Source organism: Camelina sativa, chromosome 3 (assembly GCF_030686135.1).
Source record: "Camelina sativa cultivar CO46 ecotype springtype chromosome 3, ASM3068613v1".
Lineage (NCBI taxonomy): Eukaryota > Viridiplantae > Streptophyta > Magnoliopsida > Brassicales > Brassicaceae > Camelina > Camelina sativa.
Genome location: NC_141882.1, coordinates 18,027,109 through 18,039,221, shown reverse-complemented (window position 1 = coordinate 18,039,221; position 12,113 = coordinate 18,027,109). Strand labels below are relative to the sequence as shown.

The following is a 12,113-nucleotide window of genomic DNA, read 5'->3' as shown; positions in this document are numbered from 1 at the left end:
GATCTCCATGATACAAGCCAACAAATTTTATGGGTTGCCAATGGAGGATCCTCTAGATCACCTTGATGAGTTTGACAGAATATGTGGACTCACAAAAATCAATGGAGTAAGTGAAGATGGCTTCAAGTTAAGGCTATTCCCATTTTCGCTTGGAGAGAAAGCTCATCTATGGGAGAAGACTCTTCATATTGGAGCAATAACCACATGGGATGCATGCAAGAAAGCTTTTCTGGCCAAGTTCTTCTCCAATGCAAGGACTGCTAGGTTGAGGAATGAAATTTCTGGGTTTGCTCAAAGGAATAATGAGAGCTTTTGTGAAGCTTGGGAGAGGTTTAAAGGATTCCAGACTCAGTGTCCTCACCATGGCTTCAGCAATGAGTCCCTTCTAAGCACTTTGTATAGAGGAGTGCTTCCCAAAATAAGAATGCTTCTTGATACAGCCTCCAATGGAAACTTTCTCAACAAGAATTAAGCTTGACAAGATTCTCCTAAGCCAATCAAAAACCATTTACTTCATTGGTGAAGAAGAAGCTCCAGTCCAAGAAGGAGATAGCGAGTTTGCTGAGTTGTGTTATATGCAGAACCAAGGAGGAGGATACAAAGGCTACAACCAAGGTGGAGGATTCAAGCAGAACAACCTCTCTTATAGGAGCACCAATGTAGCCAACCCTCAAGATCAAGTCTATCCACCTCCTCAGCCTCAACAACAGAACAACTATGCACCCAAGCAGCAGCAACAGGTGTTCCAGCCCCAATTGTGTCCCCCACCAGGGTTTCAGACTAACCAAAGCCAGGAACAAGACCTAAGAGCAATGATACAACAGCTGTTGATTGGACAAACCAATGGAAAGATTGAGGAAGCCAAACAGTTTGCTGAGTTTAACCAAAGGTTAACATCACAGTATAATGATCTCAATATGAAGTTTGAAGGTCTGAACTCAAGAGTGAAGTATATGGAGAGCAATATAGCATCTACTTCAGCTCCAAAACCCACCCAACTCCCTGGAAAAGCAGTTCAAAACCCAAGGGAGTTTACTGCCAAAGCCATTCATATCTTTGAAGAAGACGTCACTGAGGACATTGAAGTTCAAGCTGGGGAGGATTGGTCATTTCTTGAAGCTCAGAGTGAAGTTTGTGCAAAACAGACTGAATCCGGTATTGCACTCGACCAGGTACTCGAGCAAGCACTCGATCGAGTGAGTGTTCGAGTGGTCGATCGAGCTGAAGAGTCAGAAGCTGTCAAGCCTGCTAAGTACATCCCTCCTGCTTACAAACCGACTCTACCATTCCCAGGACGTTTCAAGGCACAGAAGCTTAAGGAATTAAGGGAAATCATTAAGAAAAAGAAATGTTGGAATTGCAACAAGAGGAAAAGAAAGCTTTGAAGGAAGAGGTTGTGATTGAGAAACAAGAGGAAGTGATGGCCATACAAGAGATCATCATTGCTTACCAAGAAGAAGAGAGAGGACCTGCCTTAGAACAGTATGATCCATATCCTCTCTATATAAGGATTTTTTGCTTGATTTATCAAAGAAGAAGGCTCAAGCTCAAGATGAGAAGGATCTTGAAGACCTTGGAGGAGTTATCATCCCAATTAAGCTTAAAGATCCAGGTCCATTCTACCTGCCTTGCACACTTAGCTATCTTCACTACAATCAGTGCTTATGTGACTTGGGAGCATCTATCAGTGTGATGCCCTATTCTATAGCACAAAAGCTTGGGCACACTGATTTCAAGTCCACCAACCTTCATATATGCCTAGCTGATGGTTCAAACAGAGATGTGGTTGGCAAGTTGGAGAATATTCCAGTCAAGATAGGAAGAGCAAGGGTTCATACAGATTTTGTGGTATTGGAGATGGACAAGGAACCTGAAGATCCTATCATCCTTGGGAGGCCATTCTTAGCCACAGTTGGAGCTGTTATTGATGTTAAGGAAGGTCTTGTGACCTTGAACATTTCTGAGGGTATAGCTATGAAGCTTAACATCTATAACCCAACCAACCTTCCTACCATTGATGATCAACCTTTTACTATCAAGGACAAAGGTGGTCATGAAGGTTTAAGTGAAGTGGCAGCTCCAAAGGACAATCTCTCTCGTCAAGAAGATTCTGTGGAAAAGCTTAAGAGATCAGTTCAAGAGTTGACTGGTATGGTTAAGGATCTCCAAGTCAAGCTAAACAAGAGGTCTTTGAGGAAAGCAAGACCAAGGCTCAAAATCAAGAAGAAATATGGTTTGTGTGTTAAGGGTGAGGTGATCAAGGATGAGACTCACAGTGATCAAGAAGTGCCAGGGAGGATTTCATCACCTCCTTGGTATCTAAACAAAGCCTAAGAAAGCAACCAAAGTCAAGCTTAGTGACTCTAAACAAACTCACTAGGGAGGAAGTCCCTAAGGTATCCATTGTAAATATGCTTTATTTTCTTAGTAGTTTTGATGTGTTTTCTTTTATGTTTGTGTTGGACAGGCCTTTCAATGAAAGTGTAGATGGGTATGGAGAGATTTGGACTTGGGGAAGGAGATTCGCAAGCCCACTCGACCAGTCCACGAGAGGTACTCGACCGAGTTGGCAAAGAAGTAAGGCCCACTCGATTCTCATTTCTCTAGAATGATCGAGTGGAGGGAAGAAAAAGAAGAAAAATTTTGAAATTTCAAACTTTGGTCAAGGAGCTCGACCACGTGCTGGTCGAGTGTGGGGTCGAGTGGCAGCAAAAAGCAGGTCAAAGATTCCCATTTCAAATTTGAATGGTATGGACGCTCCACCCTTGTCTCCTTGTCCCCTTAGCTTCTTTAAATAGAGCCTTACACGATCCTATATTCCTCACACTCTCTCATTTGCTCAAAACAACTACAATCAAGTTTTAAAATCTCTCTCAAAGTTCATTTTTTGCTCAAGATTAGCTCTTTTAAGTTTTTGGGTCACTCACCTATTAACCTTAAGCTTTGAATCTATTCCCTTCAGTTCTATTCGAAAATGACTTCAAGGATTACAAGGAACTCTCAACAAGCGGCTGCAAGCTCCATGGAACATTGTGATGATCGCCTACAATTAAGAGGAGAAGCTGGAAGAACCACTCGACGCCCCACTCGAACATGCACTCGACCGAGTGGTGGTCCGTGTGGTCGATCGGGTCAGATGCCGTGTTCAAGAAATCAGTCAGTGGAGGAAGATCCTGAGAGAACTGAAAGTGAAGAAGAAAGGGAGCCAACTCTTAGTGAGTTCATGAGGAGAAACAAGGCCAAAGGGAAGAGGCCAGCAGTTGAGATTGAACAAGAGGAGGTTGAGAGTGAGAGTGAAGAAGAAGGTGAAGAAGAAGAGGGAGAGGATGATGGAGAAGAAGAATCTTGTGGTTTGACAAAGAGGCAACTTTATGAAGCCTTCATGAGAACGGAGTTCCTAGGAACTAGGTATCCACACAAGGAAACCATGGAGAAGCTAGCCATTGATGAAAATGTGGAGTACCTTTTTGAGAAGAGCAACCTAACCAAGTTGAAACTGACTATTTTTGTAGGTGGTGGTGAATGATGTATGGAATGATGACTTATGAATGAATGGAAGTCAGGGTGTTTCAATTCCCCTTATGCAATTGTAGTATAAGAGGTGTCAATCCAATCTGAGTGTTTGTGAACAATCAAAATGTGCATATGAGTTTAAGTCAAGCCAGATGTAAAGGTTGTTTGTCACTAACAATCCTATGATGAAATGGAAAGTGCAGAAAGTAAAACTACAAGAACTAGGAGGTAAATGCAAATGGAACAGAGTGATTATGACAAACAGAAATAGAAATTATGGAAATGCAAGTATTGAACTAATGCAAGGTAAGTAATGAACATGATACTAAATGAATGCAACAGAAATGCAACTAGGGTGAGACAGGACAAACACAAATCATAAATACAAGTTCTGGGTTGGAACTCGAGCAAGCACTCGATCGAGTGCTGATCGAGTGCAGGGTCGAGCTGGACAAATACGCAAAACAGAGCAACACAAGAAAAACAGAGCAATACCAAAACGAATCAAACAACAGGATTTAAGCTAAGAAATCAATAAACAAGGAAGGTCTTGAGGAGGGATTCATGGGCTGGACTATGATTGAGGTTATCTAACTTGGTCAACAAATCTCAAACAACTTGAGCTAATCTCTAGACATATATTTCTAAGACATGTTTAATCCACTCTCATGGCAAGAAACAATCAAACTCATGCATCTCTAGACTTGTTCTCACAAAGTAAAGAATCTACAAAAGCAGGCATTAAGCAATATGTCAAAAATCAAACAAGACTTCTAATCTCTTAGCAAGCCTAATGATAATCTCTAGATCTAGCCTTATCTATGCTCCTTAGACATTGGTGTGATGCTAAGAGGCTTGAAATTAGATCCTACCCTCTCAGATATAGGATCAGCATTAAGAACATCTAGCCTAGAAGAGATCTACAACAATCAAGCTTGACCAAATCAAACAAACCACAAACACAGCCCAGCCTAACCCATCCTCAAGATCCTAAGCAACTACTCACAAGAACACATGATGAACATCAAAGTCATAAACCCAGAAAATGATGAAACTTGCATGATTAGATAGATAAAGCAAAGATCTACAATATTGAAGAAGGAATCAAATACGAATTCTTAATATCTTGAAAGTTATGGAACCAACAAAATCCAAGAATCCTTTGTTTTTCTCCTTTTAAAAGAAGTACAAGATCTATAAAATAAAAGTGCAAAAGGAATAATTCTAAAAAAGGTAAAAACTAGGTTTTAGACTCTCTAAAAAGCTGGACTTCTTTGGTGGCTGCAGGTACAAGCCCTTATATAGAAAATGTAGTGGAAGCCCTAAAAACGCTAGAAGATAAAATAGCCAGGCGGCTCGACCAACTCGACCTGGTGCTCGGTCGAGTGACCGGTCGAGTTGGCTCCTCTTGTGCTCCTCCCACTCGGTCAAGTCCCTCTCAGCACACGGTCGAGTGTCTGGTCAAGTGGGCAGTCGAGTTGGACTCCTGACCTTGGTTCTTCAGCCTTAGCTCTCTTGCTTTCTCCTCATGATTGCTTCACTTCTCCTCAGCATTGCTTCCATGCTCCTTAAGCTCCAAAATCACCTGTTTATGCATGAAAAGATGCAAATGCAATGCAACTAAACTCTAATGCAAGAACAGTCCTAAATCTATGCAATAGTGGTCAAAATGGATAGCAAAAGATGCAAAAGATGTGAATATATTAAGGGAAAACAAGGTAAAATATATGAACATCAACACCCCCAAACTTAGTCTTTGCTTGCCCTCAAGCAAATGAACAAGAAATAAGAAGGTAGGTGAGGTTTGAAAGTGGGATCTCAGCTCCTAAAGCTTGCAAATAGACCATCTAGAATCAATGTCCAAGTTACTAGTACTATGATGCAAGTTGAATGAGCTGTACTTAAAGATTTTAGACAAGCATATCACAACCTTTACTGATTTGAGCCTTAGATGTCCACATGCATTCAAACCAACCATTTCCTTTAACATTCATTAATCAAGAACATGAATCAATTATATGCAATGCTTAAACTCATTTGGCTTGGCAGTAAAAGGTTTAGAGACCATGATGGCCTCTCTTTAGAGTGGGGTTTATCAATATCAAGGTTCTCTCATAAAAAATGGATTGAGCTTTAGAAGAATGCTAAAGGTGAGAACACTTAGACACATAAAAGAACAAAACCTTGTCTACCCAAAGGCACCCAAAGTGTTTATCCTATCAATCTAAACTCAATTGATCCTAGTGCTACCCTTTAACTTCTTCTCTTCTCTTTCACCCTTTTCTCTTTTGATTTTAAAGTCTTAGGAGAGGTTTCTTATTTGATCTTTCTAGTGGAATGGGAGATTCTTACTTCTTTGCTATGGTTCTCTTTTCTTCTTATTCTTAAGACATATAAGCATTTTGCTAGACTTCTCTTTTCTTTCTTTCTTTTCTTTAACTAGAACCATCTTTAAACAACCTTATACTTCCCATTCTTTCACTAGACTTTAAATTTACTTAAACACATTCCCCTCCTAAAGACTCTAAACTTTTTTTTCTCTTTTTCTCTTTTCTTTTTCTTTCTTTTTCAAAACAACCAAGTCCCAAACCCAAGAATTAAACCACCTAGTCCTATCTAGTTTGAAAATTGCAAACTAGAACTACACAAGGCTTTACTCTTGTCAGCTCAAACCTAACACTTTCTACCAAGCTCAATCCCAAAAAGGCCTCACACACTCAAGAATAAGCATGGCTTGAAAGAAGGGTTGGTTAAGGGTCTTGGAAACTGATTTTAATGATTCAATCAGCTACTTGAATCAACTAGAGTGGTAAAAAGGAGAAAGATGATCCAAATATGTATATGGTATCCATGAGTTTAAAGCAATGCACACATTGATATTTAACAGTCAATATTAAGTTCTTATAAGTAGGAAATGGTATCAAATCACAATATGCTTCAATTTAGACCAAATGCAATGCAGGAATTCAAGGCTTGGTTCAATCTTATGCTTCTAACCACTCAACTAGCATCAAAGTTCTATTAACTTGGGCATTGATCCTAGTCTAGTGAATTAAACAAGCTAACGAGGCAAAACTCATCATAGATCCCTAATGCAAATATTATACAATCCTACATGAAACATGCTAAACAAGATGCTATTATGCAATGCAAACTACATGAACACTCTTTTTTTATAAAGAATTTTGCAAAAAATTTCAAATTTTTAGGGTTTTTCTATGCCTTAGATGCTATGCAAGTATTAACATGATGATGCTAAAAATTTGAAATAAGAAAACAAAACACAACATCAAATGCTATCTCAAACCCTCTCCCAAACTTAAATCACATAGTCCTCTGTGTGAAAGAAATTTGTAAGAGGTTTCAAGATCAAAAACAAAACACAACATCAAATGCAGTGGTATCTACAAGTGAAGGTGATAGTGGTACCTTAAGGATTGGAGAAGAAACTGTCCACATCCTCCTGCATGCTGTCAAAGGTGTAATTGGGGTCTTGTTGATGACTTGGAGGTGGAGATTGGAGCAGCTCGACGATGGGAATCGACCTGGACTCGGTCGAGTACGTGCTCGAGTGGGGGGGTCGAGCTGGACCGCGAGTGTCAAAATTCTGACCTTGCTGCTGGTAGAACTGCTGGTAGAGTGCTGGATCCATGAAGTACTGGGGTGGGATGGGAGGGTAACCTGGATATCCTGGATAAGCAGCTGGAGGTGGGAAGCCATAAGGTGATTTGGGCTGGAACTCGGCCGAGTGCATCTGGGGTGCTCGGTCGAGTGGGTGCTCGAGTGACCCGGTCGAGTACCTCGAAAATTGTTGTTCTCGGCTACTTGAACTCCTCTTCCTCTGATTTGGCTCGTACACTGAAGCTCTAGCTGGTTCCACAGGGTTTGCAACTCTTGAGAGTGCTCTAGTTGAGCTACTCCTCCTCAAAGGGCTTGAATGGCTTGGAGATGAGTTTGCACTCTTCAGCTCAGCAATCTCCTTTTTTAGGCCCTTGATGGACTTAGCCATATTGGTCACCTTCTTCTTAAACTTATCAAACCTCTTCCCATGCCACTTGCTCCACTTTTGTAGGAGAGTTAACCTCTTGATAGTCTCTCTCACTCCTCTACTATCCCTTGGGTTGGGCTCAAAATCTTCAAATTAAAATTGCTCCTCCCCATCAGCCATTTGCACATCCCCAGCTTCATCCACCCTAGGTTGAACTATCCCATCAAACAAGAACTCATCAGCTGGCCAAAAATCAATGTTTGCTCCTTCTTGAATGGTGGTGAGCTCTTGGTTAGGTAAGACCAACTGTTTTTTCCCAACTGTTGGAAGCTCAAAGTTGAAGATGTGATTTCCTTGATGCATTTCCTTGGCTAATATGAGAGTGGAAGTGAGGTAGCTTGAGTCAATCCATCTTGGCAAAACCTTCTCTCCTCTAAGTGGGACCTTGGCAGCTTGTAGTATTGGAGTGATGATGCCTCCAATGGCTAAGGCTCCTCTTGACCCTTTGTTTTGTAGCTTGCCTACCCAACTTCTCAAATATATCATGTGGTCAATGAGCACCATTGCAAGGTCAGTCTCCACAGTGGTCCCAAGAATGATAGTTCCATTTCTTGCCTCAAGGATGATTCCATTGAGAGCCATGTCAATTACCTTGAGCTCACCCTCATTGAGATTTCCAGTCTCCTTCCTAGCAAAGAACTGGGCTTATGGAAGTACCTTAGGACTGGGCTTCTTATCTTTGAACTCTTGGTCTTGGAGGATGAATAGGTGATGTTGTCTCCAATGGTTTCCCAAATGGTATAGAGCTCCTCTCTTGGTATCATCAAGCTCCTTTTACTACCAACTTCAAAACCAAACACATTTGCTATCTTCTTCAAAGAAAGCTCATAGTTCTTCCCCTTGATTGTGAAAGGAATATGACCAGCTCCAAACTCATCATCCTTCCTTGCATATGTGTGCAGCTTGAGTGTGGCTAGAAACTCACAACTTTCTTCTTTATACCCCTCCATGCAAAGCCCCATGAACTTGGTTAGGCTGCTCTTCTCAAAAAGGTACTCCACATATTTATCAATGGCTAGCTTCTCCATGGTCTCCTTGTCTGGATACCTAGTTCCCAGGAACTCCATTCTCATGAAGGCTTCATAAAGTTGCCTCTTTGTCAATCCACAAGATTCTGCTTCTCCATCATCCTCTCCCTCTTCTTCTTCACCTTCTTCTTCACTCTCACTCTCAACTTCCTCTTGTTCAATCTCAATTGCTGGCCTTGTTTCTCCTCATGAAATCACTAAGAGTTGGCTCCCTTTCTCTTCACTTTCAGTTCTCTCAGGATCTTCCTCAACTGACTGATTTCTTGAACGCGGCAGCTGGCTCGATCGACCACTCGGACCACCACTCGATCGAGTGCATGCTCGAGTGGGGCGTCGAGTGGTTCTTCCAGCTTCTCCTCTTGATTGTAGGCGATCTTCAAAACGTTCCATGGAGCTTGCAGCCACTTGTTGAGACTTCCTTGTGATCCTTGAAGACATTTTCGAATAGAACTGAAGGGAATAGACTCAAAGCTTAAGTTTAATAGGTTAGTGACCCAAAAACTCAAAAGAGCTAAGCTTGAGCAAAAGATGAACTTTGAGAGAGATTTTAAAACTTGATTTTAGTTGTTTTGAGCAAGTGAGAGAGTGTGAGAGACATAGGATCGTGTAAGGCTTTATTTAAAGAAGCTAAGGGGGCAAGGAGACAAGGGTGGAGCGTCCATACCATTCAAATTTGAAATGAGAATCTTTGACCTGCTTTTTGCTGCCACTCGACCCCACACTCGACCAGCACGTGGTTGAGCTCCTTGACCAAAGTTTGAAATTTCAAAATTTTTCTTCTTGTTCTTCCCTTCACTCGATCATTCTAGAGAAATGAGAATCGAGTGGGCCTTAGTTCTTTGCTAACTCGGTCGAGTACCTCTCGTGGGCTGGTCGAGTGGGCTGGCGAATCTCCTTCCCCAAGTCCAAATCTCTCCATGCCCATCTACACTTTCATTGAAAGGCCTGCCCAACACAAACATAAAACAAAACACAACAAAACTACTAAGAAAATAAAACATATTTACAAAGGATACCTTAGGGACTTCCTCCCTAGTGAGCTTGTTTAGAGTCACTAAGCTTGACTTTGGTTGCCTTCTTAGGCTTTGTTTAGATACCAAGGAGGTGATGAAATCCTCCCTGGCATTTCTTGATCATTGTGAGTCTGATCCTTGATCACCTCACCCTTAACACACAAACCATATTTCTTCTTGATTTTGAGCCTTGGTCTTGCTTTCCTCAATGACCTCTTGTTTAGCTTGACGGGAGATCTTTAACCATAACAGTCAACTCTTGAACTGACCTCTTAAGATTTTCCACAGAATCTTCTTGAAGAGGGAGATTGTCCTTTGGAGCTGCCACTTCACTTAAACCTTCATGACCACCTTTGTCCTTGATAGTAAAAGGTTGATCATCAATGGTAGGAAGGTTGGTTGGGTTATAGATGTTAAACTTCATAGCTATATCCTCAGAAATGTTCAAGGTCACAAGACCTTCCTTAACATCAATAACAGCTCCAACTAAGGCTAAGAATGGCCTCCCAAGGATGATAGGATCTTTAGGTTCCTTTTCCATCTCCAATACCACAAAATCTGTATGAATCATTGCTCTTCCTATCTTGACTGGAATATTCTCCAATTTGCCAACCACATCTCTGTTTGAACCATCAGCTAGGCATATATGAAGGTTGGTGGACTTGAAGTCAGTGTGCCTAAGCTTTTGTGCTATAGAATAGGGCATCACACTGATAGATGCTCCCAAGTCACATAAGCTTTGGTTGTAGTGAAGATAGCTAAGTGTGCAAGGCAAATACAATGGACCTGGATCCTTAAGCATAATTGGGATGATCACTCCTCCAAGGTCTTCAAGATCTTTCTCATCTTGAGCTTGAGCCTTCTTCTTTGATAAATCAAGCAAAAAATCCTTATAGAGAGGATATGGATCATCCTGTTCCAAGGCAGGTCCTCTCTCTTCTTCTTGGTAAGCAATGGTGATCTCTTGTATGGCCATCACTTCTTCTTGTTTCTCAATCACAACCACTTCCTTCAAAGCCTTCTCTTCCTTTTGTTGCAAAGCCAACATTTTTTTTTTCTCAATGATTTCCCTTAATTCCTTAAGCTTCTGTGCCTTGAAACGTCCTGGGAATGGTAGAGGTGGTTTGTAAGCAGGAGGAATGTACTTAGCAGGCTTGACAGCTTCTGACTCTTCAGCTCGATCAGCCACTCGAACACTCACTCGGTCGAGTGCATGCTCGAGCACCTGGTCGAGTGCAATACCGGAGTCAGTCTGCTTTGCACAAACTTCACTCTGAGCTTCAAGAAATGACCAATCCTCCCCAACTTGAACTTCACTGTTCCCAGTGACTTCCTCTTCAAAGAGATGAATGGCTTTGGCAGTAAACTCCCTTGGGTTTTGAACTGCTTTTCCAGGGAGTTGGGTGGGTTTTGGAGCTGAAGTGGATGCTACATTGCTCTCCATATACTTCACTCTTGAGTTAAGTCCCTCAAACTTCATATTCAGATCATTATATTGTGATGTTAACCTTTGATTCAGCTCAGCAAACTGTTTGGCTTCCTCAATTTTCCCATTGGTTTGCCCAATCAACAGCTGTTGTATCATTGCTCTTAGGTCTTGTTCCTGGCCTTGGTTAGTCTGAAACCCTGGTGGGGGACACAATTGGGGCTGGAACACTTGTTGCTGCTGCTTGGGTGCATAGTTGTGCTGTTGTTTAGGCTGAGGAGGTGGATAGACTTGGTCTTGAGGGTTGGCTACATTGGTGCTCCTATAAGAGAGGTTGTTCTGCTTGAAACATCCACCTTGGTTGTAGCCTTTGTATCCTCCTCCTTGGTTCTGCATATAACACAACTCAGCAAACTCCCTATCTCCTTCCTGGACTCGAGCTTCTTCTTCACCAATGAAGTGAATGGGTTTTGACTGGCTTAGGAGAATCTTGTCAAGCTTCTCATTGACCATCTTTAAATCCTGCTTGTATTTGTCCTCCTGATCAGTGGAGGGGATCCTCATGGTTCTATCATAATCTTCATTATAATTACCATCTGACTGAGCAATGTTCTCAACCAATTCCCATCCTTCTTCCACATTCTTGTTGAGGAAGTTGCCATTTGAAGCTGTATCAAGAAGCATTCTTATCTTGGGAAGCACTCCTCTATACAAAGTGCTTAGAAGGGACTCATTTCTGAAGCCATGGTGAGGACACTGAGTTTGGAATCCTTTAAACCTCTCCCAAGCTTCACAAAAGTTCTCATTATTCCTTTGAGCAAACCCAGAAATTTCATTCCTAAATCTAGTAGTCCTTGCATTGGAGAAGAACTTGGCCAGAAAAGCTTTCTTGCATGCATCCCATGTGGTTATAGCTCCAGTAGGAAGAGTCTTCTCCCATAGATGAGCTTTGTCTCCAAGGGAAAATGGGAATAACCTTAATTTGAAGCCATCTTCACTTACTCCATTGATTTTTGTGAGTCCACATATTCTGTCAAACTCATCAAGGTGATCTAGAGGATCCTCCATTGGCAACCCATGAAATT

General features: G+C 41.6%; 2 non-coding genes across 2 annotated transcripts; one reads left to right on the top strand and one right to left on the bottom strand.

Annotated features, from left to right (window-relative positions):
- Positions 1–262: 262 nt before the first annotated feature.
- LOC147947076 (small nucleolar RNA R71) lies at positions 263–369 on the bottom strand. Its single transcript, XR_015595620.1, has one exon. It is a non-coding gene; the product is annotated as a small nucleolar RNA R71 (small nucleolar RNA).
- An 11,398-nt stretch (positions 370–11,767) lies between these two features.
- Positions 11,768–11,874, top strand: LOC147947075 (small nucleolar RNA R71). The gene has a single exon (XR_015595614.1). It is a non-coding gene; the product is annotated as a small nucleolar RNA R71 (small nucleolar RNA).
- The last annotated feature ends 239 nt before the right edge of the window (positions 11,875–12,113 follow it).